General features: G+C 39.7%; 1 protein-coding gene across 8 annotated transcripts in view; it reads left to right on the forward strand.

Moving 5' to 3' along the window:
• ADGRL2 (adhesion G protein-coupled receptor L2) overlaps window positions 1–26,904 on the forward strand; it is a 425,162-nt gene that overhangs the window by 50,934 nt on the left and 347,324 nt on the right. For 3 of the 8 annotated variants that reach the window (XM_044432478.1, XM_044432475.1, XM_044432480.1), the window contains exon 1: window positions 13,374–13,508. The exons of 4 other annotated variants lie outside the window; for them this stretch is intronic. The gene's annotated coding sequence lies outside the window, so the exon portion shown is untranslated. Of the gene's footprint in view, window positions 1–10,375; window positions 10,394–13,373; window positions 13,509–26,904 lie in introns of those variants that run through there. One more of the 8 variants, XM_044432482.1, reaches the window with a different exon arrangement.

Raw genomic sequence — 26,904 nt, forward strand, 5'->3', positions numbered from 1 at the left:
GTTTACCCTAGTCTCTGCACTCTGATGGGAATAGTCCCTTGATACTTCCTCAGCCATCTGTTCAAGACAATAGTTTGCAATATAGGAAAAGACATAAAAAGTCATTGTAACATATTTAAACAATGCTGTTGAGGAAGGTGTTTTCAATGAGAAATGTAGCACTTCCCCAGGAACTCAAACTTAACAGAATGTTCAAATCTCCCCTACCACATTTTTTTTCTCACTGTAAAACTGCACTCTTCTTTATTTCAGTCATAGCTATTAAATGCTATCAAAAACATCAGGATCATGAGAGCCAGAGCAGTAAAAAACACACATTTTCAAATGCTGTACCCATTTCTTTTACCTATCTTTTTAATCAATCCAGGGATTAGTATTTCAGGGGATCTTGGAACAGAAGAAACAGAAGGCTTGTGGGTGCTGGAGTTACCATAAGTGATCTCCCCTTCTGGATTTTTTCTAAAGGCAAATAGTCATCTTGCATTAGTAGTTCCAGTCATTAGACTTCCCTATTATTTTAATTCATTGCAAATAAGTACTTCTTAAGTACACTGTGTAATATTAGAATGACTAATGTACGGCATGTATATATATATTAAAAATCCGGCTTATTGTTTGTGTTCAGAATGGTCAAATGAGAATTTTAAGTGAGATCAAATATCTTGCACCCTCCAAAACTACTCTCTCTATGTCAATTCCTACTCAATGGTTTCTCAAATTCCAAATTCTCAGGCTTTGACATGACGTCTACATTTTATTTTAGCTTAGAATTTTGAATTGAAAAATTCCATTCCAATTCCATTGCAATTGCAATTTCAAATGTGAGACTATATATATGTTTGGTTTTGTGATGCTTCATGGCCCTTACAGACCCAAGAACCTGCTGGATGTTGTACCTTCTGCCAGCATTGGATGCCACTCCTCTTCATTCATTAAATTAAAAGGAATGGCATGCTTCTGAAAATTTAAGTGTACTATATCAGTGGGAGTAGGAGGAATGTCTACTAAATTTAGATGAATTACAATGGAAAGCTAAGTTTCACTCCAAAGTTGCTGAAGGGCCACAAGATATGGCAGTAGGAGAACTCTGCTGTTAGAGAGGAATGTCTACTAGAAAATCCTCATTTGCGCCTCAGAAGACCCCTGGTATACGTGTGGAAAGCTCTGCTGGCATAAATGTACACCTGGTGGCATTCTCATTGACAAGGAATTCCTAAGTTGGGGATGAGTTTGGTTGTGTAAGACCTAAACGCCCCTCTTCCCCCATACCACCACATGCCCATGGATCAGACCCAAGACTATATCAGCCCTGGAACTGGTGTAGTATATTTCACTCCAGTTACAGTCAATAAGAGTGAGGGAAGACGAAGGAAGAGGAGGAAGGGGGACCACAATACGGTTACAGATGACCCCATCCCTACACCAGGTGCATAGGATTTCTCTGCCCAATGACAATGCATGGAGAATAGGGCCATATGTGGAGAATAGGGTGCTATTTCAGAGGCCCATTAGAGAGGTTTTTTCAGTGGTCAGAAGAGTGAAATCAAAATTGCAGGTTCTCCAGTAGTAAATACTAGTTGGTCATGGGATGGTGTTACATAATGTCCTGCAATACCGGTCCCTTCCAACTCTACTACCTTATGATTGTATGATTTTACCTTCATGGTCTGCTTAAGGAACTATCTGGCTGACTAGATACAAGATGCTGCACTAGATGGATCAAGCAGAGGTCTTCTTACATTGTTTTACCTGCTCAAGCACTGATACTTTATCACCTAGTTCTGTTCCAGCCAACCCTAGCCTAATATACTCCATATTTATTGGACTACAACTCTCATCATACAACTCTCATCATCTACACCCATCATAAAATGGATCATGGGAGCAGTAGAAGAAAATCTGGAGGATATCAGATTGCCCACAATAGACACTATTAAGCACATCTAACTTAATTGCATGGGACCTTCTAGCATGACATATAGTTGGGCCCAAAAAGTCAGGGTTCTAAGAACACCATGTGGCATTGAAGCAGCCAGCCCAGGAATCGGTCTTTGCACATCAGCAGTGCACTAAACCAAAATGACGTAACTAATGCAACAGCACATAGTGCTTCATCTTACATTGCTGCTTGAGAGATTGAGTGTGTGCGTGTGTATCTCAGATCACAACTATCCACTGTAATGATATCAGTGGAGGTATGTGCATCCCTATTCTTATGATCTGCCAACAAACTTCAGTCTTTTATGATTCATATTATTGCTTATTGTAAAGAAATGCTGTGTATATAACTATTGTTGTTCTACACTTTGTGTGGTCTCTGGAATGCTACAAGTATCTGAGCAGGCATGAGACTTTGCTTTGTTGCTGTCAAAGATCTGTACTGTAGCCGCTTAGTGACATTCTGAAGGAGGAGAGAGATGATTGCTTTGAATATTTATAGATAAAGTCTAGTTTGGGAAAGTTTGATTCTGATTGGCTAGATGAAAAACACAGTTGAAAAAGAGTTAAGGAGCTGACAATTGAGAGGTTCTGGGAGTCTGCCAGTCATCAGCAAAGGTGAAGGTGTAATGATTGGTGAGGGGTGTTTTAGAAGGACTATGAGAGAGCTGAGAAGAAAATAAATAGCTCAGTGATGTCTATTAAGCGATCGCTTCACTGTGGGACAACTGTATGTGATTGGCGAAGACCAGGAGTAGGGAACAGGTGGCTGTGTTGTGCCAGGAGGTTGCCCTAAGATTTGCCGGAAGGCTACACAAGTAGGCATTAAAACCTAGATAAATGCGCAGAGCAGCCGGAAATAGAACAGGAGGGTTCTTGAGATCTGAATCCAAGAGCTGGACCTCTTTGTAGGGGTGTGTGGCTGGGGCAGTAGGGAATAGGATCTGAGGTAAAAGAAGTCATTAAAAGGCTTGTGGTAACCACAAGCTTGAGTCCTTAATAATTGCCATTAAGTTGTTTTTTAAAAATTCCAAATAAATATTAGTATTCACTTATGTACAAAATATCCCTTCACTGAGAAAATTAACTTGTTTAATAGTTTATCTGGTCCCTAGTGTTGGTGCCCATCACATGGCTAAGGTTTTTTTTTTTTTTTTTTATAACTGAAGGGTTTTAAAGTAGTTTAACAGAACTGTTGGCTGCAGAAAAGGGACCACTTGTGGAACCCTGCATTAAACTAGCAGAGAGTACCTTTCTGACAGAAAGAAACCCCATAGTTGGGATTGCCCATTGAAATAGCAGTTTTGCCCTAGGTGGTGGTGGTGCTGGAGAGAATATTCTTATTTATAATTTATATAATTTATTAACTTAATTTTTCACCATTTTACCAGCTAGAAGTTTAAGAAAGCATTCAGAATTATAGCAAAGAGTCTTGTAGCACCTTAAAGACACTGTCCACTTCATCCATGAAAGCTTATGCTGCAATACATAAAGTTTTTAGGCTTTTAGGTGCCATGGGACTACTTAGTAATTTTTGCAGCAATTTTTGTTATTTTTGCAGCAATACCTCTGGCAACTGTTAGTTAGAGCTAAGAGACCCATGAAATAAACATTACCCAAACCTCTACATTCAGAAATTGTAACAAACAAACAGCCTAGTGTGGTGGGCACTCTAAATGATGGTTAAAAGGGCTGCCATATCAAGGTTGATTATATGTGGATTTGTGGTAATATAGAGAACGGGATTATTTATTTATATCTTTATGCATTCATACATACATATGGCAGATTGCTCTAGATTAGCTGCTCATCAAGACAGAAAGCCTACCCATGATTGAGTACAACCACAATAAGGAATCTGTTTCTGTGCAGCTGTAAAATTGCAGGAAATTGGCTGAAAATACAGAACAGTTTTTGACATGATGATATTGTTCTTTTATTTGAGGGATGTGTGGGGTCCTTGATCAGATCTCCCAATGTTTTGTTTTAACTTTAAAGCAGCTGTGGGAAGTGGGGATAAACAGAAAAGCAGCACTCAGTAAGGAAAATGCCATCCTTTTGCTTTCAACTGAATTACACCCCCTGCCCTTGTTCTTAAGGCTCTTGCAATGCATGTGTGTGTGTGTGTGTGTTCATAAATTGTGAGAATGTACTGCTGTCAAAATTTGAAATGTGGCCCCTATGTCCAATCTGCTATGTTGGTGATGCTCACATGCATATCGAGCTATCTGGCAATGTCCGTTACTCTATTTGAAACAGATAATGGTGAATATTCTGCATTACTTTTTCTTCACTCTTTCTAGCTGGAAAGGAGCTTTTCTAAAGTTCTTTAGAAAACTCATTTTCATGCTTGTGGCAACATGCTTCCATATTGGGTGTTTCAGCCCAATAGGCCCTTCCTGGAAGACCATGATCAGAGCAGGGCATGTTGGATGGGATGGCTGCATGGCCACTCCAGGAAGTGCTACTGTTTCCTAGGAGTGTGCGCACATGCCATTTCAAAGAAGAGGCGATCAGGAGGAGAGCCTCAGTTGGCCGGCTGGTGGGCAAGAAAGAGGTAGTGTCGATGAAGGACATGAAGGACAGAAATACAAAACATGAACTCAGAATATTGGAGAATTTTTATCTGGGAATTTAGAACCTGGCAAACACATTATATTTCCAGCTGGGGTAAGTTCACCCTTCATCAGTGCAGATAGATGAAGATGACAGATAGATGGATTCTTTTGATACATGAATACCATTTCAGATTTCTGTGGTCAGAGAAGACATTGTGAGCAATACAATGTGAAGTTCAAATGCCTATTGTTCTACATATTCAACCTTAAACCGTATTATGTTGTGAGCCCCCCATGGCTAATGGGGCAGTATACAAGCTAAATAAATAAAAAAGCAAATTTAATGTGATTTTTTTTACCACAAAAACTTCATAATATGCTTCATAATAGGTGATCTTGTGAAATAATCACATGTGGTCTGGAACACAGGAAAGAGGTTATAACTTATTTTCCACTTCACTTCCTAAATTATACTCCTGGAACACAGAAATGGACCAAGGACCTGGCAGGCAGACTCAAATCGCTTTTCAGCTGTGAGAATGTATGATATCTGGAACTGTTACCTGCTCTGAAACATTTTTGCAGCTACAGAGCATAGCTCCTAGGGCATTCCCACTTACCATAAACCCAATCAAATGCCACATTTTTATGGCTTTCTCTTTTTCTAAGGAGAATATTATACAAATCAGGAACTGGCAGGCAGCATCTTTTTGCAGGAACACAAATGGAATTTGACCTGCAGGGTAGTTGTTGCACTGTCAAATATGTGGAATACTCACATAGATTTGGGCATATGGAATTGTAATATGAAGGGCCAAACCGCTCATATTTCACTGTTGCAACCTACTTTCTCTCCTATATTTCCCTGGATGTATTTTATTTCAAGAGGGTGAAATACTGACAGTGCATAATTTAAATGAGAGGGATATGCTGTGCATTTTTCTTTTTCTGGGGGAGAGAAATAACCAAGCTATGCAGCATGTAACTGAGCTGAGAACAGTCAAAAGTAGCACTATTATATCTTTCAGGGGTTTTGAGCTCAATAAAGCAGATGTCCTATATTTACAAAATTGCTTTTAAAATGTTGTTTATGGGAAAAGAAAAAAGCTGCAAACAGTTTAACATTTTGCCCCCCAGCATTTCTGAAGTACATTTCTACAGCAAGACATTTTATCTTATTCACATGGATGAGCCGGCAAGACCAAACTAATATCTGCAACTTCTTAGGGGTATTTCTTTACTACTACCTGCAAATAATAAGGATTTCATTTAACAAGTCAAGGGGCAGGTACAATGCTTCAGGACACTTTTCATTGCTCTTGAAATGACAGGGCAGGAAGACAGATGGCCATATTTATTCAAGGTAGGTTCTCTCACAAATGTGATACAATCTAAGCATAGCTACAGAATGCTTTCATCCTGCTCTTCCAAATAATTGAATACAAAAGCAGCTGTTTGTGATTGCATAATTAGAAAAAAGAAATATGCTATCTCATTTTCTAGAATCATTGTTTGTTTTGTTTTTTCAAGTTTGGAGAAGTTCAAATTTAACAGAGGCAATCACCCAACAGCAGCTTTTCACATATTGACACTCCTATGTGGATGGAGTACCATACATCCTACAGATATGAGAGTTTTCTCACTTACATGTACTAGTGAGCACAATACAGCCTATTGGCATTTTGCATTAAAACCACATGCTTCACCAGACCTTGGAACGTTTGACACCCTCCCTGTTTGTTTGTTTGTTTGTTTGTTTGAAGAATTGTTCAACTGCACTTTCATCCAAAATTGGACTTCATGTTTCGGTATAATCTTCCACAGTCAGTTCATGTACATATCAAAAAGCATGGAAGATAAGACTGAACTGTACAAGAGCTCACAGCTCAAATGATATGGGTGACGGTCAATCCTACTGACTCTTTAAGCCTGGAACATTTTTATCATCATTTCTGCCAACTCTCAATCCCATCCCACAGAATTGGTCAATACGCATAGATCCAGTGAATTAAACAGTCACATTTCCCCTTACTCTCTTCTAAAAGAGGTCCACCATCAGGGCAATCAATGCTGCTTTAGTGCCCAACTCCAGCTAAAGCTAGAGTAAATAATGCAAAATATACTAAGTGAAACATGTTTCCAAAGTTTTTTTGTTTGTAAGGATTCTCATGGGCAACTTATGGTTTTCCATTGGGCATCAGGTTACCAGCATATGAAATAAATGCTGGAACAGAGAGGCCTTATGGTCTGATCTAACACAGCTTTTCTTGTGTTCTTATACAAGACAGAAGGTTATGAGGATTCAATAACAGTGTCAAGATAAGGGATGGAAGGCAGTATCTCATTATCTTCCAAGACCAACTTCCAGATTGTGGCTAAAGTGTGATACCGGCTGAACTCTACTTTCATTTTTAATCTTTTATTTCTATGGTGTAGTAGAGATACAGCAGTAACAGTGTTTGGTATGATGCCAGAATTCTTTTGTTGGGCTCAGCATCTATTTTAGACCAACCTACTGGGGTTCCTTTACCTCAAATGGTGAAGGCTTATAGAACTGTTTTGAGTATGGATACAAGTGCTTAGAAGCTAAGTGCTCTGGCTTTCTATAAACATAGGTTCTACCCATACATCCAGGTGTTTAACAAGCCTCAAGATAAAGACCACAGCTGCCCTTAGTCTCAAACAAAATGAACAAAATGATGAAACTGCTTATTCAGTCATCATTCTTAAACTAGTTTCTGGAAAAAGGAGGCTGTCAAGTTTGCTGTGCCTGTTCAGATCGGTATATTTCATTAGAAGCTTCTTTTGGCATTATCGTTATAACAAGGAACCTAAAGTATTAAAGAAATGCTACATCACAAATAAGTGGTTGTAAAGTTTGTCTACTCCACTGAAAAGATTTGTTTGTAGACTCCTTTTATAATGCACATCTGCAATTGCTCACTACAGAGGATACCATTAAAACGATAGTAAAAAAGGTACCTTAATGTGACCTTTTGAGCAAGTGATAAAATGTATTGATTGGTAGCTGTTGAAGGACATCATTAAACTCCCTGTGTTTGATTCAATTCCTTCTTCCCCGTCTCCCACCCTCCTTCCTTCCTTCCTTCCTTCCTTCCTTCCTTCTTCCTTTCTTTCTTCCTTCCTTCCTTCCTTCCTTCCTTCCTTCCTTCCTTCCTTCCTTCCTTCCTTCCTTTTAGTATTTGGTTGCCCAGCAGGCATATAGGTACAGACTAACCCTGCCAGTTCAAGTATTAAAGAATTTATCTCTCGAAGGAGGCCTGATGTAAACATGATAATCTGTTTGGCGGCCCTTATGATGGCCCATGAATAAAACATATGACAACACAGTTTGAGCACAAAAGCTTACTATCTGTTACAAAAGAAAATGTCTGGATGCTCCCGGAAGGCCTTCCATTGTTAATCCCCGAGGTCCAAGGCTTTATTCTTCATATCAGCTCACCTACAAGGGGAGTGGTTAACTCCCCCTCCATTCAAAAGCATATCAAGGAAAAGGCAAGGAGGAATTGGGTCTGCAAATACATTTCTATTTCTATTTTCTACTTCTACTTCTCTATTTGTGATTGGGAATAGGGGTATTTCTTTAGGAGTAAGTAGACAACAAAAGAATAATCACATATTTAGTCTGTTTCCACAAGGGATGAGGGTAGTTTGTTGAGTTTGTTTGTTTGCATTTCCCACAACTGTAATTTGAATGAGAAACCTCAAATGGCTACAATGCATATTCAGTTTGAAATTGGCTCTTTTCTGCATTCTGAATCATGTTTGAGAGTTGGTATAGTCTAATAACTAAGAGTCTGAATGAGCGGGGCCTCAGTTCATACATTACCTATGCCACGAAGTCACTGGGTGGACTTCCAATGGTGATATCCTGTACATGTATGCTTGGAACTAATTTCCACTAACTTCAATAGGGCTTACTTCCAAGTAAGTGGGTATAGGATTGTAGTCTTAATTAACCCATTGTTCTATTTGTCTCAGTTACTTTTGCAATATATTGATCCTACTGGTCTGCATTCCATACTGGCCCACCGTTTTAAGTAAGCATTGTTGATCTTATATATGAAGCTGGGGTAGCACAGAGGCAAATCTCTAATTTAAGATCAGCTCTCAGCTCTGCTGTGAACTGTGTGTCAAAACAAACATTAGTTTAAATAATTTGATTTTCAGATCTAGTGTACACTACTTCATCTGTATTCTAGAGTAAGTATAGTGTGCCTGATTCAGATTAACACTAGCGAAGAAGGTAGGTTTTAACTCTTTCTCCCCTCCTACCTCTATGTGCTTGACCCCAATTGGGGCCCCATACTTGCCATTTCTATTGCAAAATATTGGTCATCATTTTGCAATAGAAATTCTAAATTGGACTGGGGACTTCTCCCCACCTATTGCTCCAGAACAAAGTCCTGATCTGGATTAAGTCTTCTACATCTATTCTAGAATAGAAATGAAAGAAAGGTGTAGCTGCCATAAGCAGGTAAGAGATGGGTTCACATATGATGGCAACCCATCATGGTAGATTACCAAAATGGGTTGCCTTTATGTTTCAAGCACCCATGATTAGCCCAACAGATAATTGGGTTCATTGCACATGCTTTGTTTCTTCCTTTTCCTTCCTCATTTCTTTTGGGGGTGTCCCAGAGGACACTGTCCTTGTGCCAACAGAGCTTGTGCCCTGAAGCATGAGGAGGAGGAGGAGGAGGAGGAGGAGAGAACATCTCATCTGCTGCTGGGAGTGCAAGGAAGTCCCCCAAGCTTCTTGCTGAAGAGGATACCCTTTCATCTGCCACTATCCCATGCTTGAGGCAGCCATGCAAAGTAGACCTTTCACCTCTGCTTCCTGCTCAAGAGGACACCTCTCTAGCAGCAAGTGGAGATGCCCCATCCACTTTGTGCTGCTTCCCCAAGATCAGGGGTGCCTCTGACAGCCACACCAAAGTGCTGCTTGGATACTTTGGGAGCAGCTGCCGGCTGTATTCTCTAGCTAGCTACTTGGCAAGCGCAGGAATGGCCACTTTTCCAAGTGGCTCACTTGTTCTGGGGCTTGCTCCACAATGGTCGATATCAACCAAGTTCAAGCAACATACTGAACAGTCATGTACAATCAAATCCTACAACAGATAGTTGTAGCTTTTAATTGTGGACAAAAAGGATGGTTGGTCTCAATGGTTGGTCATCATGACTGTGTTCACATAGCAAGACAAACAGCCAACCATAATAAACAATATTGGCTGTCCTTCTTGGCCTCAAAGTTGACTTGGGCAAGTCTTCCTCCTCAGGGTCCTCCCCCTACCTTGTTTGCAACATGGGGATAATGATCGTTTTCCTACCTTGCAAAATTGTCATGAGGATTAGAACATGAATGTGAGATGTTCAAAAAGCCTTGTGTGAAAATTACATTCACAAATGATGCTTTTTAGAATACTTAAGAAGTACTCTTAGACTGACTTGTGGGTTATATCACATATTAAAGCACCCTCAGAACCAGGAATCAGGTATATTCCTTGTGTTAAACACACATGCATGTGCACACGTGCACAGTTTCTAAATAATTTGTGTGACTCTACCCATTAAGATAATTTGTGTGAATCTACCCATTAAGAGGAATATTCTGCAACTGTCAAATGAACATGTTAAATGTTTACAGTCTCACGCCACTTTATATTTGATAAGGAACATGAAAGTTCTGTAATCAAATATTTTGGTGTGTTTAGGTAGAATTTTTAACATGAGAATCCTGCTTTATGTATGTGAACTTTTCCCCTCAATTAGTGTTAATTCTTCAGTCAGAAGAAATCAGATCTGGGACTACAAAAATACTGAGCAGAAATCAGAGTCTTGGCAAATCCAAGTGACCAAACCTGTTCCTGGTTCAGGTAGATAAATTACCATGGAATTGTTTAATGTGATCTTTTCAGTATAACAAGAAAACCATTGTCTTTATGTTTGGGTTTGTTTTTAAATGCCTAGCTATTTAAAAATAAAACTGCTTATAACACATTTTTTCCCTGGGAAATCTTTCCCTTTATGTACAAGCTTTGGCTATTAATCCTCTAATTATGTTCCTGCATAGATATAATTTTTGATCTTATGCACAAGGAACCATAAAAATAAAAGTGTTTTTTATATAAAGCCTGCTTTATATAAGTACCTAACAGCTGCTATTGGTCAAACAACTTTCATGGGACTGCTTCTTCTCCATCAACAGCTCTTGTATAAGCAACAAATACTACATTGTACAGAACTCAGTTCTTGCGCCACAGTGCCTTGCTGCTCATATTCAGAGGCCTTTATTGCATGTGAAATGTGGCTGCAGTTCAGTCACACATAGTGAACAACATGTAAATCCTGCTGAAATTAATCCATGCAATATGCATGCAAGACTGCAGCCTATGTTTTGCTATCAGAAACTTTTTTCCAGATGAACAAAGGTCCTAAATTGAGCCTTTTCTTGAGCACAATGATTCAGATCTCTCTGCCAGGCTATGGTGAGTTTACATAAGGTGTGGGTGGGTGTACCTCAGTGCCATGGGTGTAATGAAGTTCAGGTTTCTGAAATATGAAACTCCTTGTCTCGAAGTAATGATTAAGGCTGCCAAGGATATCTCTGTTATTTGTATCATTTAATATTACGCCATTATCCTACTGGAAGCATGATTAAAGACAGATCACTCTCGTTAGTCCAAGTAAACTCATAATCCATGCTGGTTGAGACTGATATGTATACTGGAAGGGGACCAGTCCAGACTGAAGGAACCTGCCAATATATACTATGAAGATCAACTATCCTGGATAGTCTGATACTTAACAACTAGCACAGTCTGCATATTTTGCAAATCCGAATATTGGCTTCAGTGTCAAATGTTCATTGGCCATGGAGACTGTAGAAAAATCTACAAGCAGTTGGAGCTGAATGCTGTTGGATATGATAATGAAAACAATGTGTCTGCACCAATGGATAATTCCAGCTTAAGGGCAGGAGCCTTTAATGTGCTTCTGTGCTAGGTTCTGTGCTAGGTTCCTCACCCCTAGAGCAGGGGTGAGGAACCTCTTTTGGCCCAAGAACAGAATTCTGCTTTGGAAAAGAACTCTGGGGACCACATTCCAGAGGTGGGGAGAAATGAAAAAAACCCCACCAAAACTACTGGTGTATTTTAGCGTAACATTTTTAGTGTAACTAACCTTAAGAGAGACATTTCAACTTTTTAAAATGGGCAAAAAGCCTGGGAAACACATGGACAAGCGATGATCAGAAAAAAGGGGTGAGTACAATATGAGGAACACCAGAAGATTAGATCGGGACCTTGGAAGGCCAGATGTTGTCCCTGGGGCTGAGGTTCTCCAGGCTTTGGGATCTAAAACCAAAAATGAACTGTCATCTTAAGAGCAAAAAATTTCAGGCTTAAAGCCTACCTTCCCCTCCCTTAAGGATTCAATTCTCTGTATGTTTAGAAAGAAATATGTCCTATAATTCCCAAAATTCCCCAGTCAGCTATTTTTCTGTCTAAATTTGCATAGGATTCCACTCTAAAGTAAAGTTGCTGTGAATTGTGCATTCTATATTATGTTCCAAGACTGCTAGTCACTTGGGCAGAATAGGGACTGGGCCAACTTATCCTAAAATACAGCATTCCAAGGTTGTTACCTCAGAATCTGAATGAGAATTTTGCAAATGACTTCTGCAAAACTCCCTTTATATCACAAAGCCATATTTGCTGGCTTGTTTTAACATAATAAATACTGTCATTAGGAGTCTCTGGTCCTGAGATGCTTGGAGGTGGGAGAGAAAGACTAGCCTCCAGCAGGCAGATCCCAAAGATCGGTGTCTGTGCATGCCCTCCCACATGTGGGAGGGTGCTTCCGATATTTACATTGGCATTACAAGCACATTGTCAGATGCTAATGCTGTAGAATTGCCAGGACCAGGACTGCTTTTACAAAGATAGAACAGTTCAAAAGAATGCTCAAATGACCTTAAAAGGCTAAAGATCTACTGAAAGCTCAAAGACCGCGCATCTTGATGCCGTACCTACAGACTGTCACTAAGAACAATATGTTTGTTCCAATAAAAAAACTGATTATTCTCAGCAGGGGGTTAGAATTTTTTTCCCTGGTGTAACACATCAAAGCCTTGTAATTGTGCTTATATGTGAAATCCAGGTAAGAAGCAGCATTAATATAAATGCATTCAAATGGTGTATCCTTAATTTCCCTTCATCAGGAGTAAAACGGGGTGGACAACAAACTACCTCTGCACATAAACCACATGATGAAGAAACTCAGAAGGAGCACAGGAAAACTCCCTCCATTCACAGTTTTAGAATATGCCAGCTCTTTTCATGTATTTCCTTTTATGCTTTGTTTAAGAATTTGTGTGGTTTCATTCAGTTCTGGAGAAAAAACAGTATATTTTGTCAACTTGATAAATTTATTCTCTTTGTTTCTTAGCTTCAGTCAAATATGCCTCTGACTCACACGTTCAGATGTCAAAAGAGAGCCAATAAAAAAATTCTTCCCTTCCTCTCCCCCCATGATTGTGCATTCCTGCTTCATACATTGCTTTGCTTCCCTTGAAGAAATTTATTTATTGTTTATTCATTTCCCACCTTCATGGAGGTCGGAAGAACTTTACAGCTCAGCTGCCAAAAGCATATGCTTTAGTCTGCTTTATTTAATGACAACTCTGCTCTCTGGGTAGTGCTAGCTGCAGTCATTCACAAATCAAGGATGCCTTGCAGTGTGGCACCACAAGGCAGTCTTGGAAATGTGACTGCCTTTTATTTTTCCTTCCTCTGGCTGGAAAGGTGTCAACACACTGGAAAGTCTATCTAAGCATTGTCCTGAATTTTTAATGAAAATTGCCAGTGGTTCCAATGCAACAATAAGGAATAACAATTTCTGTTCAAAAATGGAAGTAGCGAACAATCAAGGATGATGCCAGCATTTGCATCCAGTGATATACTTCAGCCTTTGTTGTACATTCTGATTCAGGTAAGTTTGTCATGTGTTTCATGTTCTGTAATGTTTGAGACCAATTAATTTGATGAGCTAATCTTTGGGGCAAACTTAAAATAAAACCAAATCCTGAACTCTTTCTTGTGAGCTAATTTGCTCATGTTCACTATTATGGGTTTATCACTGGTTTACAGCTAGTTGTACCACTGGGAATGCCTATATTATCATAGTATCCACAGTTAGGCAAGTGTAGCCATTCTGTATAGCAGCAGAATGGACATCTCCCTGTGGAAACGTGCAGCCAAAGATGTGGTTGGGGGTCCTTCATACTAGTTGACTTTCAAAACATTAAAAATTATAGGGTTGCTGTTCCTGTAGCTAGTAGCTGTTGAGGACTCTGTTACCCTCTTGTCCAAATTTGGACACAAGAGAGCAGGGTGCAGATGTGAGCTCTGACTCAACTGAACCTTGCAGATAAGTTGACAGGAAGCTAGAGACTTGATCTTGCCAGGTGCTGGATCTAAAGAAGGAGATAGATAGGTCTTAGAAAACATGCTTCATGTGTATAGTATCCAAGCCCAGTTTCTTTCTCATGAGGAGAAGATCAGGGAATGGCCACAGTGAACAGAGACCTTCAGCACGGAGTTCTCCAAATCCAATCTTCTCTTTCCAGGAGAGTAGCCATAGCCACTCTATTGGAACAGGATGCTGAAGCAGATTCAAAGCCAATTCCATAGCAGTTGGTATCCTCCACTAACTGTGGAAATCAACAGAAAAACATGTTGAAACATGCATTGACTCTGGAACTGTGGATATAAATCAGGTGCATTTCCAAAGGTCTATTGAAACAAGGATAGTGTATATCTCACTATATTGTACTGAGTTCATTTGTGGCTGGCTCATGATTGCACCCCTGAATATCGATTCACTGGACAGCATCAACATTTAAGCGCATGTCTGGATGTGCATTTGATTTACATACCTATGGTTCTTAAACCTGGAAGTAAAGTTCATATAAGCTCTTAACTGGAGTTTTATGAGACAATGTGGATAGGAAACTGAGAAAAATGCTAAAATCAGAAGGAAAGGGAAATGTGGTCTTTGTCCCACATTTTTGGTGGGATCTCCTTATATATTAAATGTAATTAATTTACTAGCATAAATGCTTCCTGAGATTACAGTGAACAGGAAGCCATTTCCTGAGTTTAGGTACATTTAGGAATAATATGCAGCGAATGTTAATATCTCAAGTATCACAAGTATCCCTGCTTCCCAACTGAAGCATGCTAACCATTCTCTTGTCCTTGAAAAATTGACATGAATGATTCAGCTTGTACTTCATTAATTAATTAATTAATTAATTAATTCATAGGTTTATATGACCAGTAAGCATTACATCAAAATGATCCCCAAGCTCATAATCATGGCACTCCAGTTCTATTCGTTTTTATTTAAAAACTCATTTTTGATTGAACATAGTTTTTCTGTCGCAGTGCAATCAAATGTAGCTGCCTGTTAGTATCCAAACTCAGGGAATTGCTGGCATCCAGTGGTAGGCAGAAGGAGAACTGAGGCTAAAGTCATCTCTGCAATCTTCCTGCCTGCAAAAAAAAAAGTGGGGGGGGGGAGGGAGGCATAGGCAGCTAATCTTGGCCATCTAAGCCTTTTGCTCTGGGACATAAGGAGAAAAGGCTGAGGTATCGCCACAGGATATTTCATATCATGCCAGAGCCTTACTCTTTCCTTCCTTCTGTCCTTCCTTCCATCCTCCTTTCCTTCCCCAGCCCTCTCCTGCCCAGAAACCTCTGCGTCCATGGTCAGCTTTGTGACCTTGAATCTTCAGCTTACAAAGTTATTCTGGTAAGAATGGAGGGAGGTCACATTTGGAGCTCCAACCAGTGCTGTGGCCCTCTAAGAAAATGTTGTGTGTTTTAACAGAAAAAAAATGATACCCATTTTTAACAACAGAAAAGCACCCAAGCTCATGATACCTTGGTCATGTTGGGAGTTGCAGGATTTTTTTCTGTCTAAACACAAATACAATAGCACCATTAAATATAAACACTGTAAAATAAAGTAAAACTAATTTGTTTAAAATGAAAACAATGATACAATATTAAAATACCCATCAGCAGTGATTATCATTTATTTATTGCATGAACTATATTAATTCTATAATACTATATACTAGATATTATATATTATGGATTTGCTTTCTATGTCATGCCATATCAAGTAAATGAGCAAAGGAGTAAAAGTATAGTATCAATTAAGCTGGAATGTAAGGGGTGTGGGGAGAATCAGGGTGCAGTCATATGATAGTCCTATCTTGCCTTCTTTCTTTTGAGGAACTCAGGGTTGCTTAGTTAATCCTTCTCCTCTGAATTTTATCCATTTAAAACAATGGGATTTACATCTGACCAGCCTTCTATGTATAGGACTGCTCTTTTAGATAAATTCAGAGAAGCTCCTTGTTCAGAAGGGTGTACATCTCTCTTAATACCAGATGCTGAGACAAATAATTGTGGAGGGCTGCTGAATCCGTGCCCTACTTCTATGCATTGCAGAAATGTCTGGCTAGAGCTACTGTGGGAAAGAGAACACTAGACAAGTACATGTTTGGACCAATCTAAAAGGCTCTTTTTACACTTATATAATACCATGTTTTTGAAGAAGGGAAGAAAATTAGCATTGTCCTTCACCTTCTCAACCATTCATCTCTTTGAGTCTTGTTGAATTAAGACTGATAATTCATCTTAGTGAATTATTTTGATTTGAAAATTACAAGATTGTTTTAAAAAAGTGCTTCCATGTCTGTTACTTTCACTCACTTATTTTTATTGAAGAGCTTTGGCTTTGCTACCTTGCCTAAGAGCTTTCTTAACAGTGTTATACCAGCTGCAAAGAAACCTTCAAATCTTTTTAATGTTTTATGAAAAGGGAAAACTTCAAGTGAAATGAAACACAAAAGGTGGCTTTCTGCTTATCATTATTCACGCAAGAGGAAAGAGAAAAAATGATCCAGATCACTTATGGTTCATGTTATTTGACAACTGTATCCTACCCCTTCCCTTTAATATATTAATATATCAGTAATATAGCAATTTCTTATCTTCCTTTGGGCTTATACAGGATGCTATTTTGACATGTGAAGACACAGTGGATTTCTTCAATGCATATTTTAGTCAAGACAGGAGAACTAAATTCTATGGAACTGAAAAGTGGAGCAGTGTGTGTGTGTGTGTGTGTGTGTGTGTGTGCGCGCGCGCGCGCGCGTGCGCGCACACACACGTACATGCACACAATGTGCACATACTTTCCATCCTTTCCTGTATAGGAGGAACAAACACTGCAGCAGAAGTGGCAGAGGCCCTGGGGGAAGAGGATTCTATTGCATGCATGTTCTCTATATCTTGGGATGGACAAACCCATCTACAACTGGTCTGAGTTTGTTCTTATACATCCAGTCATACGTAAGTCCATTCCATCCCATTTATCCATCAGCATGGACATACTTTTGCATTTCTTTTCACGTACGTGTACATTAGTTCCCCCTAATATGTACATTTCATTTTCCTTTTTTTTAAATCTGAGAACTTCATCACAAAATTTGGTGACATGCACAATCAGAAGGATAATTGTGTTGTGACCCTTGTATTAGTCTGCAAAAACTGAATTAGGTAAATACACTTCAAATGCAGAGCAAACAAAATTCCTGCCATTCTTATCTACCATGATTCTTTGGCCAGTGCTATTGAGAAAGTGGACAAGCAGTGCAGCTTTGCCATTCCATAGCAGTCTATCAAAATACAGGTCAGCTTGCTAGTATTAAAGTAAAAAGTACCACCACAGTGTTTTTTACGGAGTTCTCTTATTTTTTTAACATTACTTCAACAAATTCCTATCATCACCATCGTCATAATTACCTATTGTTCTCTGAACTGCTTTGTCTTTTTCTCTTGTGAATAGTGTATGATTCTTCCCTAATTTCTTGAAATAAGACAAAATGAATATATATGTCTTGCATTTAACTACAGTACTTCAGGTCAAGCACCCTATTATGAAAGAAAACATTGTGCTTGTGCACCTGCATCACGATTAGGAGAGTAGAAGTTTTTGGAATAGTGATTGGTGGCTAGTGGTAGTTGTTCAGAAAGCCTCATTTGCATAAAACATTGTGAAGCTAAGTATGACGTTGCACTCAGCCATCCGTCATACGGAAGGTGTCCTGTTGCTTGCTTTGGAGCGCTGGTAGAAGCAAGTTTTTCAGCCCAGCCTGCCCACTGAATGAATAATAACATTGTCCCAGAAGCCCTAAAATGAAAATTCAGGGAGCATCTCTTCCCATATCCACACTGAAGTCTGAAATGTTGGAGGTAGCAGCTGTAAAGGACAGGACACAGTGGGCAAGAGCTGGCTGTGGCAGCCCATACCTGCAACGCTACGTCCTGGTGATGGAAAGGGAACAGCATGATTACGTATCTCAGTAGTGATCAACACTGTGCTGGTTTCATCCCACCAGCTGCTGCTGGTTATGGGGAGAGAGCTATGACACCAAAGCAACCCCAGGAGAACTTTTATAGTGTTCACCTTGGTCTGCTTGTTTGTTGAGTCAATCCGCTGACTTCAGATAGAGAGCATTGCAATAGCTACAGTCTGATGCATTCGGAAGAAGTAAGATATGTCCCACACTTTCTATTCAGGAGAGTGTCACGTGGCTGCATCTATAGAACTATAGCCAGTGCAGGCTGCAATACTAATTACAAAGTGCAAAAGAGCAAGAGAAAAATGATCAGTGGCAAGCCACTGCAAGATTGATGAAAGGATCCCCGAACACCACCAAATAAACAGAACGGCACTTGAACTTTGTGGGGTGCTTTTTCACTCTTTTGTAACAAGACCAATGCTAATAAATGCTAAATAAGATCAAACCTTCCAGTTAAAGTTCTTTACACTCCAGCTGAGAAATGTCTTCAAGCAATTTGTCGTTTTGGTTTTAGCTGCACTCAGTATGGGGTAAAGAGAGAGAGAGCGCCTTGCAATTAGTAACTAATACATATCCTATGCCTGCATTCTTTCTAGGTTCCTATGGCTAAAGACATATCAAATACATGATTTTAATTACTGTGCTTTCTCCATCTTTTACCCAATGTTCTGTTCCTTCATCAACTTAATCAATCTAGAATGTAAAACAAAACCAATGTCTGCTCTGCAGCTTTCTCTGCTGAAAAAGGAGCATATGAGGTATAGCTAAGGAAGGTACTACGAAGTTTACTTTCCCCCCTCCTTCATGAATTATCAGTCCAAATAGATCCCTGCAAAGCCCCAGAGATTAGGAGAGAATCTGATAGCAGTTGCTCTACAGAAAGTGAAAGTCAGCAGAAATCTCTTTGGAGGGAGAAGGAAAGGGGCAAAGGGACCCTTTTGGGCCTCCGTGTTTGGCAAGGGGCCCACAGCAGGAAGCCTTTTACAAAAGGAGAGCAGAAGTTGGGCTGTGGTATGGGTGGAATGTTCAAAGGGAAGAAACCCCACATTGGCAAGTCCTGCTTGATCTGCATGTCAAAAGTAACTGCCACTATATCAAGGAAATACCTTTTCATGAAACAAACAGAGCAGATCTCTGACAAACAAGTGCTTGAGGCAATGCCATTGTTCTCCTTTCACCACTGCTTTGGGGGCAAGTACATGGCATGAAACAGAACCCTCTTCCAGAAAACCCAGCATCCAAAGGAAAGCAAATTTGTTTAATGGAAATGAGCATGTCAAAGTAACTGAAATCAAGAGCAGAAGCAAACACCAAATTCTCCTTTGCAGTTTATTTGTTTTTAATGTTAATGATCATCAGGATACCAGATGGTTTTTCTCCTGTGCCCAGACTGGCTCACAAATGTTCCAGCAAATCTCATTTTATTTTAATGCAATAGACAAGCATTTTCCCATAGAGGAGATTCAAAGCATTGCAGAGATTCCCTCCACCCCCTTCTGTATTGGCAGTAAATATTCTTGCCCAGCTAACCAGCTATACCAACTGGAAGTGCAATGCACAGACTCAGGCAGCAAATATAAAGTCATGCCTAATGAAGTATGAATGGGGCAATTCTGTATATGCTTATTACAGTACTCAGTGACGGTTACTGCTGAGCAAATATGCATAGGATTTCACTGAAAACTTTGTTATTTTATGGTACTTCTTTAAAGGAAGGCAACCCCATCTGATTTAATAGTTGGATTTGAAAAGGAATCTATTCGATACTACAACCTTGGAAACACTGGAAAGGTTGGAGGCAGTCAGGATGAATGTCCTTTCCAGGAAAAAAAATTACTGGAAATATATTATTTGCAAATAATCAAAGTATCTGGTTATTCTTCCTTACAAATTGTGTCCTGTGAGGGTTGTACTGCACATCTGTGCCTGTGAGGATCAGGGGCGGCTGTGAAGGGAGGTGAGACTATGTTACTCTGCAGAGTCGAATCTATCTGTCTGTTCTTAGATTGACTTTATAGAAAAGACATAATCTTTAAGAAATATGGAAATTAGTATTCAATATGGAGAATAATAATCTCACTTTATAATGTTTCTGAGCAATGAAAGAACTTCACAGGTATTATTTCATTACCATTATAAAAGTACTGCAAAGTAGGTTAGTTGGGGAAATGAGTTGAGCAAAATCAGGTTGACTGCCTACTAAATTGATGCAAACACCATACCTTTAATCTTTAAGGAAAAGTCCCTTTTTCATTTTGCAGGGGGGTGGGATTTGACAATCCCAAAGCTGTATTATAGTTGGGATTCAGGTTGCCTGCCTTTATTTACAGGGGATGTAAATAAGCAGGAGATAAGTATCAGATCTAGCATGATAACAAGGCAAAAAGTGACTGCATCAGGTGTCACTTGCTAGACAAGTTACAGATTAAAGCTTTTGAAAAATGTGTTGCAGGAAGAAGTGTCAGTTGACAGCTTTTGTCTGGCACAAGGGGTTAGCCCAAAGTGTGTACAGTCGGAGGGAGAGACACGAGAAAGCTGCACTTACGTGTGGAATGTGTGCATGCTACTGGAACTGCTCTTGTGGTGCACTTGAGCATGCAAAACAGACATTAATTCCACGTCTCCTAACCTTACCAGCTGCCACCATAATCACCACTGAAAATCTGCGTGCATTTCAGGAACCCAGCATTGATTACATCTGTATACAAAGGGTGCAAACCTGCATGTTTAAACAGAAAAAAAGGGCCTACAATTCTCAGCATGTCCCAGCCAGGCGTTTTTCCTGTCTGAACAGGCATGAGTTTACACCCTAAATGCATGTAATGCAACAGCCTGTCTTAAGCTGAAATCCAGATAGGACAAACCAGAAGAAATATAGCCATTGCAACATATACAAATGCTTACACTTTGCCATATGTAATTGAGGGAGCCAGTTTAACTTTGCCATATATAAACTGAGGGATGAGAATCAATTGTCTATCAGGAGACTGCACTGATTATATGTAGACAAGAGAAAAATACTTGTGAATCCACTAAAATAGCTACACTTCCCAGACAGCACTAAGTAAAACAGCATCTTGTATGGGGGTGGAATGGGAGGCTTTCTGGACCCAGTTTGGAACTTGTTAGCAATTTGGTATTTCTGACATTCCCCACCACTTTGAGACCTGCAAAGCATCCAATTTCAGATGGTAGGCAAATGATGCTCTCAATGTGCTGCTCAAGTCCAGTTTGATTGATCCAGTATCAGGAATATGGTGTGTGTGACTAATATGAACTGAAGATGCCTAAGATAAATAGCTCATTTGTCCCAGTTCAGCAGCAAACAGATTTGACAGGATGTTTAAGTGGACCTGATAAATGTCATTAGGCATGCGGGGTGGGGGGTGTTAAATTTTATCCACCAATGAGTGTTTTAAACTTGTCAGAATAGACATTTAGCCAATTTACAAGCTTTGGATACTGGCTGTGATGCCATATAACTAATGTTAACAAGAATAGCTTCATTACAGCAGTGATGGCAGGAAGGATCATACTTCAGGGGGATTGGCATAATTTGTAATTATTGATTCAACTTTCTTACCCTTTAGCATTTGTAGAAGTAACATACTCAGGTTCGGCAGTCAGACTTCTATTTTTAGTTCCATGTATTTTTAAATCCAGAAGGTAGGAAGCATCTCTTAACACTGATACCTAATTAGTTACTTTTCTCCAAATATTCAAAACAGTGTGACACTCACTACAGGTAGCAGAAGGAGATTTCTGCCTCCTCAGCATTTAGAAAGCAATTATATAGCCCTACCAGGATGGAAATAGATGTTTAGGCTTGAAGCCAAGGTGCTCTCATGTTGGTGCAAAGGAGGGGAGGAGATACCTTCAATCCACTTTCTGCTCCGTCTGCAACCTCCCCACCCCACAACATATAGCACAGCATTGCCATAATTTCTAATTTCATAATCCTCAGGAACAGCCTTGTGATGGCAAGACCTCAAATCATGGAGGAAGGATGAGGTTGGAGAGACCCATTCCATGATCGGATTTCTGTTCCCTTTGCAGAAAGGAAGTTAGGATGCAAATCTGTCATCTACATTTTTCATACTTAACATTTATTTCTAAGTATCTTGTTTTGTGTCCCAATTGAAGGAATAATACAAACTTGGTCTTACATTTTAACCATTTGATAGTTACTATCTTTTCTTTGTTCTTTTTTAGCACTCCATTTTTTCTCTTTGGACCAAGGTCTTGTGCATTATAGCTACATGACAACTCTTGTTCTTAGACTGCAGCTCTAATATTTAGATGCCTGAATTTTGTTCTACCTGTCATTCAGTTCAGGTACTCTGACCAGTTTGGGCTGGGATGCCTGCCCTACAAATGAAACTGGAGTGGATTGAATATTATTAGGAAGAGTAGGGTGTCCACTTGTGTAACACCAAAAAGATGATGAGCTTCACCAAAAAACAGGATAGAAAGGGATGGTTATTTGCATAAAATATTGATATATGCAAATTTAGAAATAAATATTCATATTGAAATAGCAATATACTACATCTCACCACAGTGTAGAAGACTGAGTAGGTAACCCCTGGGCCTTGTTCAGACTACTGCCCAGATATTGTTGATGGGCAACCTCAAGCCCAGCTGTTTTCTAGTGGTTTTCCTCTTTATACCAGACTTGGAATAGGCAGACCTTCAAAGAGAATATACTTTCAGTATAAAAGATAGAGGATAATCCTCTGTAAAGGAGGACACATGACCACCAAGGCAGACTCAGGGAAGGGGTGCCACCTTTCCTTCTTGACAGAAACTTTGTGCCTGCTGTGCAATGGGCAAAAATTCAGCAAGCAAAATGTTTCCCGTATTACTGTTTTTTTCCAGTGTAGGAAAAGGCCATACACTGAAATTCTACTACTATGCAGCTGTTAAAAAATTTCACAGTCTTTGCTGGGGACAGGATAGCTACTCTGAACAATGCTCACAATATTATATCTTTGACTCCAGCACAGTGCCACTTGTCTAGCATGATAATTATTTATGTACATGAGCAAGTACCTTCAGCAGAGATACACAAGAGCTCCATGGTACACAGAAGACATTCGCATGAGCATCTTCCCTAGAGAACAAGCAGTGGATACATGGAATTCCACATTTCTGTTACAGGCAGGTCCAAAGCACCTGCTTATAATTGCATGTCTACACTTAGTAGAATCTGTGAATCTTACTTTCAACTTTAGAAGGCAAATGTCTGATCCTCAAGTGTCACCCCCACAGGATTATTTTGAGAACCCCATTATAGTTGTTAACATTTGGCAACTATTGATTATATTCATGTCAGGCGCATGAGATTCAATATGCTATTTACAGGTCTGCTAATTATTTGCAGCCTCAATTAGCAATATCTTACATGAAAATGTTCTCCTTTGACTGAAATAAGACAAAAGCCTAGCTAATTTCAAGGCTTTCTTTAGGCCTGCTTTGGAAGACAGATGGACTTACTCCTTGTGGCTGAGAAGGATACTGAACTCAAATCTTTTTGAGTCCAAGTTATTCATACTTTTGTCATATCCAGACTGAATGACAATATTTGTTCTGTGTTATTTTTCTCTCAAATAATGTCCAGAACCTTTTTGAATGGACTCAGAATTGGGCCAACAAAATGGCTGAGTTTCAGAGCACATGAAGCCATGTGTATTTTAACATTAATTGTTTATTGTGCTGTTTGAACCAGTTATGATATTTCGGTGTGGTAAGTTTGATCTTTAGAAACTATGACAAAGAACATTGACTTGTTCTATCATTTCGCTATAGCACCATAGTCTGTAGTGTTGTCTGAAACCCGGGTCATGGCTTCTATCATCCTGATATGCAGTTGCCACAGAGTTGCCTGGAAAGAGTGTCAACTGAAAGCTGCTTCAGCCATCCAGCTTCTGTGCGTGGACCAATGAAGAAAAGGCAAGGAGCGATGAAGCTTGGGAATGAATGTCAGGAAGTGTCTGAAATTGGCATATGTCCCAACAGTGGGAGGACTGAGTGAGGAGGATGAAAATCAGGATAAAGTTAAATCCATTTTATCATCTTTCAGGTTGATCATGGTAGGAAATTATTACTGTGCATGGTTACCTTGCAGAATGGCTTGTTGCATTGTGTGGACATAGCTCTGACTCAGCACATAGTTAAGGTCTAGTACCCTTATCAATGATTTCCAATTTCTTGCCTAATCCCAATTCAAACTGCTACTTTAAAACCCAAACAGACTTATTCTGGGTATCTCAAGGACTCTCTTGTCCCATATGAATTTAACTTGAGCCATTATATCAAGCCTGTTCAGTTTGTTCTCTCACCAGGATATACAAGGTGGACACATGAGATGAGGCCTTTGCAGATTTTGGTAGAGAAAACTGCATTTCTTTACATGATATTTATATAGTTCTGTTTATACTATTGTTAAGCTGCCTTGGCAAGATCTTTCAGACAAAAAGGTGGGATGCAAATTTTTTAAATAAATATGTCAAATAATCTCCAGTGTAGGGAAAGCTAATTCTCAGTTGTTTCAGTATATTTTCCCCAAAAGGTCCTTTGGAACGCACAAGTTACTCATCCCCAGAGTTTAGCAAATCCACTTCTGTGGCAATCCCAAGGAAGGTTTCTCCAAACACCAACCAAAACAAACAAACGAACAAGATTCCCTGAAGGAATCATTCACATGGCTGCAGCCAAGCACAACTTAAATCCCATTAAAGCAACATGTCCAAGGAGTTAAAGTAAGCTCCACTGACACAAGGGAATTTGTATTGGCTTGGATTTTCACCCTGATTGAGTTCAGCCTGATACAGAAGGTACTAATACTAATGTGAGTCTAAGACCATATGGCTTACCAGTCTATTCCGACATTGTGAATGTGGGGTCAAATGTGGATGTGCTGTACATCAGAGCTGGCCAAGCTTCCGGCTATGAGATCCACTTTGTTTTTACCCAAACCCCAAGATCCACTGACCAAAGCAAAATACAAAGATATATCCTTCAAACTGAGAACAGGATGACTTTGGGCACATTTGGAACGCAGAAGTTCGTTTTCAGTAGCAGAGCTGAATAAAATCCATTCACACCAAAGTCCATATGTGTGCACAGATGCAGTGTTATGGGAATGGCACAGGATGGAGCTGGAGATATTTCATTTGGAGCCCCCAGTCTCTTGTAGGTCAAGAGCCTGCTGTCCATGGGCTCTCACTGAAAGAAAGCTACAGGTGCCCTGTTACATGTTGTCCCCTTGGATTAGTTGGCTTTTTGCCCACATGCATTTCATTTCTTACTACCTGTCCTTTGCATCTTTTAGCCTTTTGTTTGTTTTTTGTCCTGTGGGACTGAGTCCTGGATCATTTCAGTACCAGCAGCACCTATGCCTGGTTATTCCAAGCTCCCCCCACCCCCCACCCCACTTCAGCAGGCTAATTCGGGTGGGGAAAGTATGTTTTTCCTTACACTTGTTAAGCATCTGGGAGTCAGAAACTTGCACAGCTAGTGTGATTCACTCAGAGATATACCAGGAGAGCCTGATCCCCCTTCTTCCCATCCCTGCTGTAATTCAATGATGTTCTGAGTGATTTCAGTCATGAAGCAACCTGCTTATGCCACCTCTGAGTGAGTTTGTAATGGTTTAAACATCCCACATAATAAAGTAGGCCTTTGAAGGGAAAGCCTTGTGTTACTAAAAAGGTGGCTAAGAAGATTTACACTAAAGCTGGAGGCATTTTCTTTTGGATAGATCATTTTCAGTTCAACCAAAACAGGCCATGGAGGTTTTGACTTAGTTAGAAAGCACTTCCCCACCCTCTTCCTGTCTCTTCCTTTATTTCTTTAAGTTATCAGTCATTAGATAGAGACCAAAATCACAGTGGAAGACTTGTAAAATGGTTTTTGGGGGATCCCCAGGGGCATTGCTTTCAGTCTTTTCATCAACCAACCTAGTCTCTATCATAAGTCTTATTTATAAGGAGGCTTTCAGGCAATTTCACACTGCTTTTCTCTGATGCAGCCCAAAAAAACATGTAAACCCAGGGGATTAGTAGCGACTTAGAGAGAAAATAGTGTAAAGTTATACCATGAACTGAGCCAGTGCAGCTGGCTGGATGCACTTTCCCCCTGGGCTACTACCAGTGAGTGAAACCTATCTAAGTGGGTCCCCTCCCACGCTGCTGTTGTGCAGAATCCTTTGTGAGACCGTGCACTAGAATTGCTCCATCTCAGGAGGCAGTCAAGTCTTTAATGGCTTGCAGAGCAAGAAAGAGGCAGTCACTGTCTAGGAACTGAAGCCTAAGCCCCCTTTTTTCTCTCTCTTTGTTGACAGCAGCAATTGGACAGCACAAGTAAACAAACTGTTTGTTCAAGCTAAGCCGGTTGGTAGTCCTTTCTGATTAAATTACTGACATGCTATAATATCCTAAAATGGGAAATAAATTATGGCATTAACCAAGGGGTCAAACTTGAGTCCCTTTTAACAACAACCAACAAAATTATACCAATTACATTGCTCTACAGCTAGGCCAGGCTGATAATTAATGAGACTGCAAATCACAGAGACTTAATTTTGAGAGCACATTTTCTCATTTATTTAATTTTGAGTACAGCCAGCTGTCCAGTGCCTGACCTGAGCATATTTCCATACTTTTTGTCTCATTCTAGAAAACTTAACTATCTCATAGCTACTGAGTCCAGTTTTCACATTTAAATAAGAGATGGTTTCTTAGAAAACAGTGCAAACAGTTCCCTTTTGGGAAATATTTTCAAAGGGAAATAGGCAAGTGAAGAAGACCAATCACAGATCTTAGCTCATGTTTTTTTCCATGTCAGGGATATTGAATGCAAAGATCCCTTAGTTCTTCACAGAGATTGAAACTCCTAAGTATGTATTGCTTAATCCTTAGGCTGTTGAACCTCCACTCCATAGAC

This window comes from Varanus komodoensis, unplaced genomic scaffold (genome assembly GCF_004798865.1).
Source record: "Varanus komodoensis strain SLA01 unplaced genomic scaffold, ASM479886v1 scaffold24, whole genome shotgun sequence".
In the NCBI taxonomy this organism is placed as follows: Eukaryota; Metazoa; Chordata; class Lepidosauria; order Squamata; family Varanidae; genus Varanus; species Varanus komodoensis.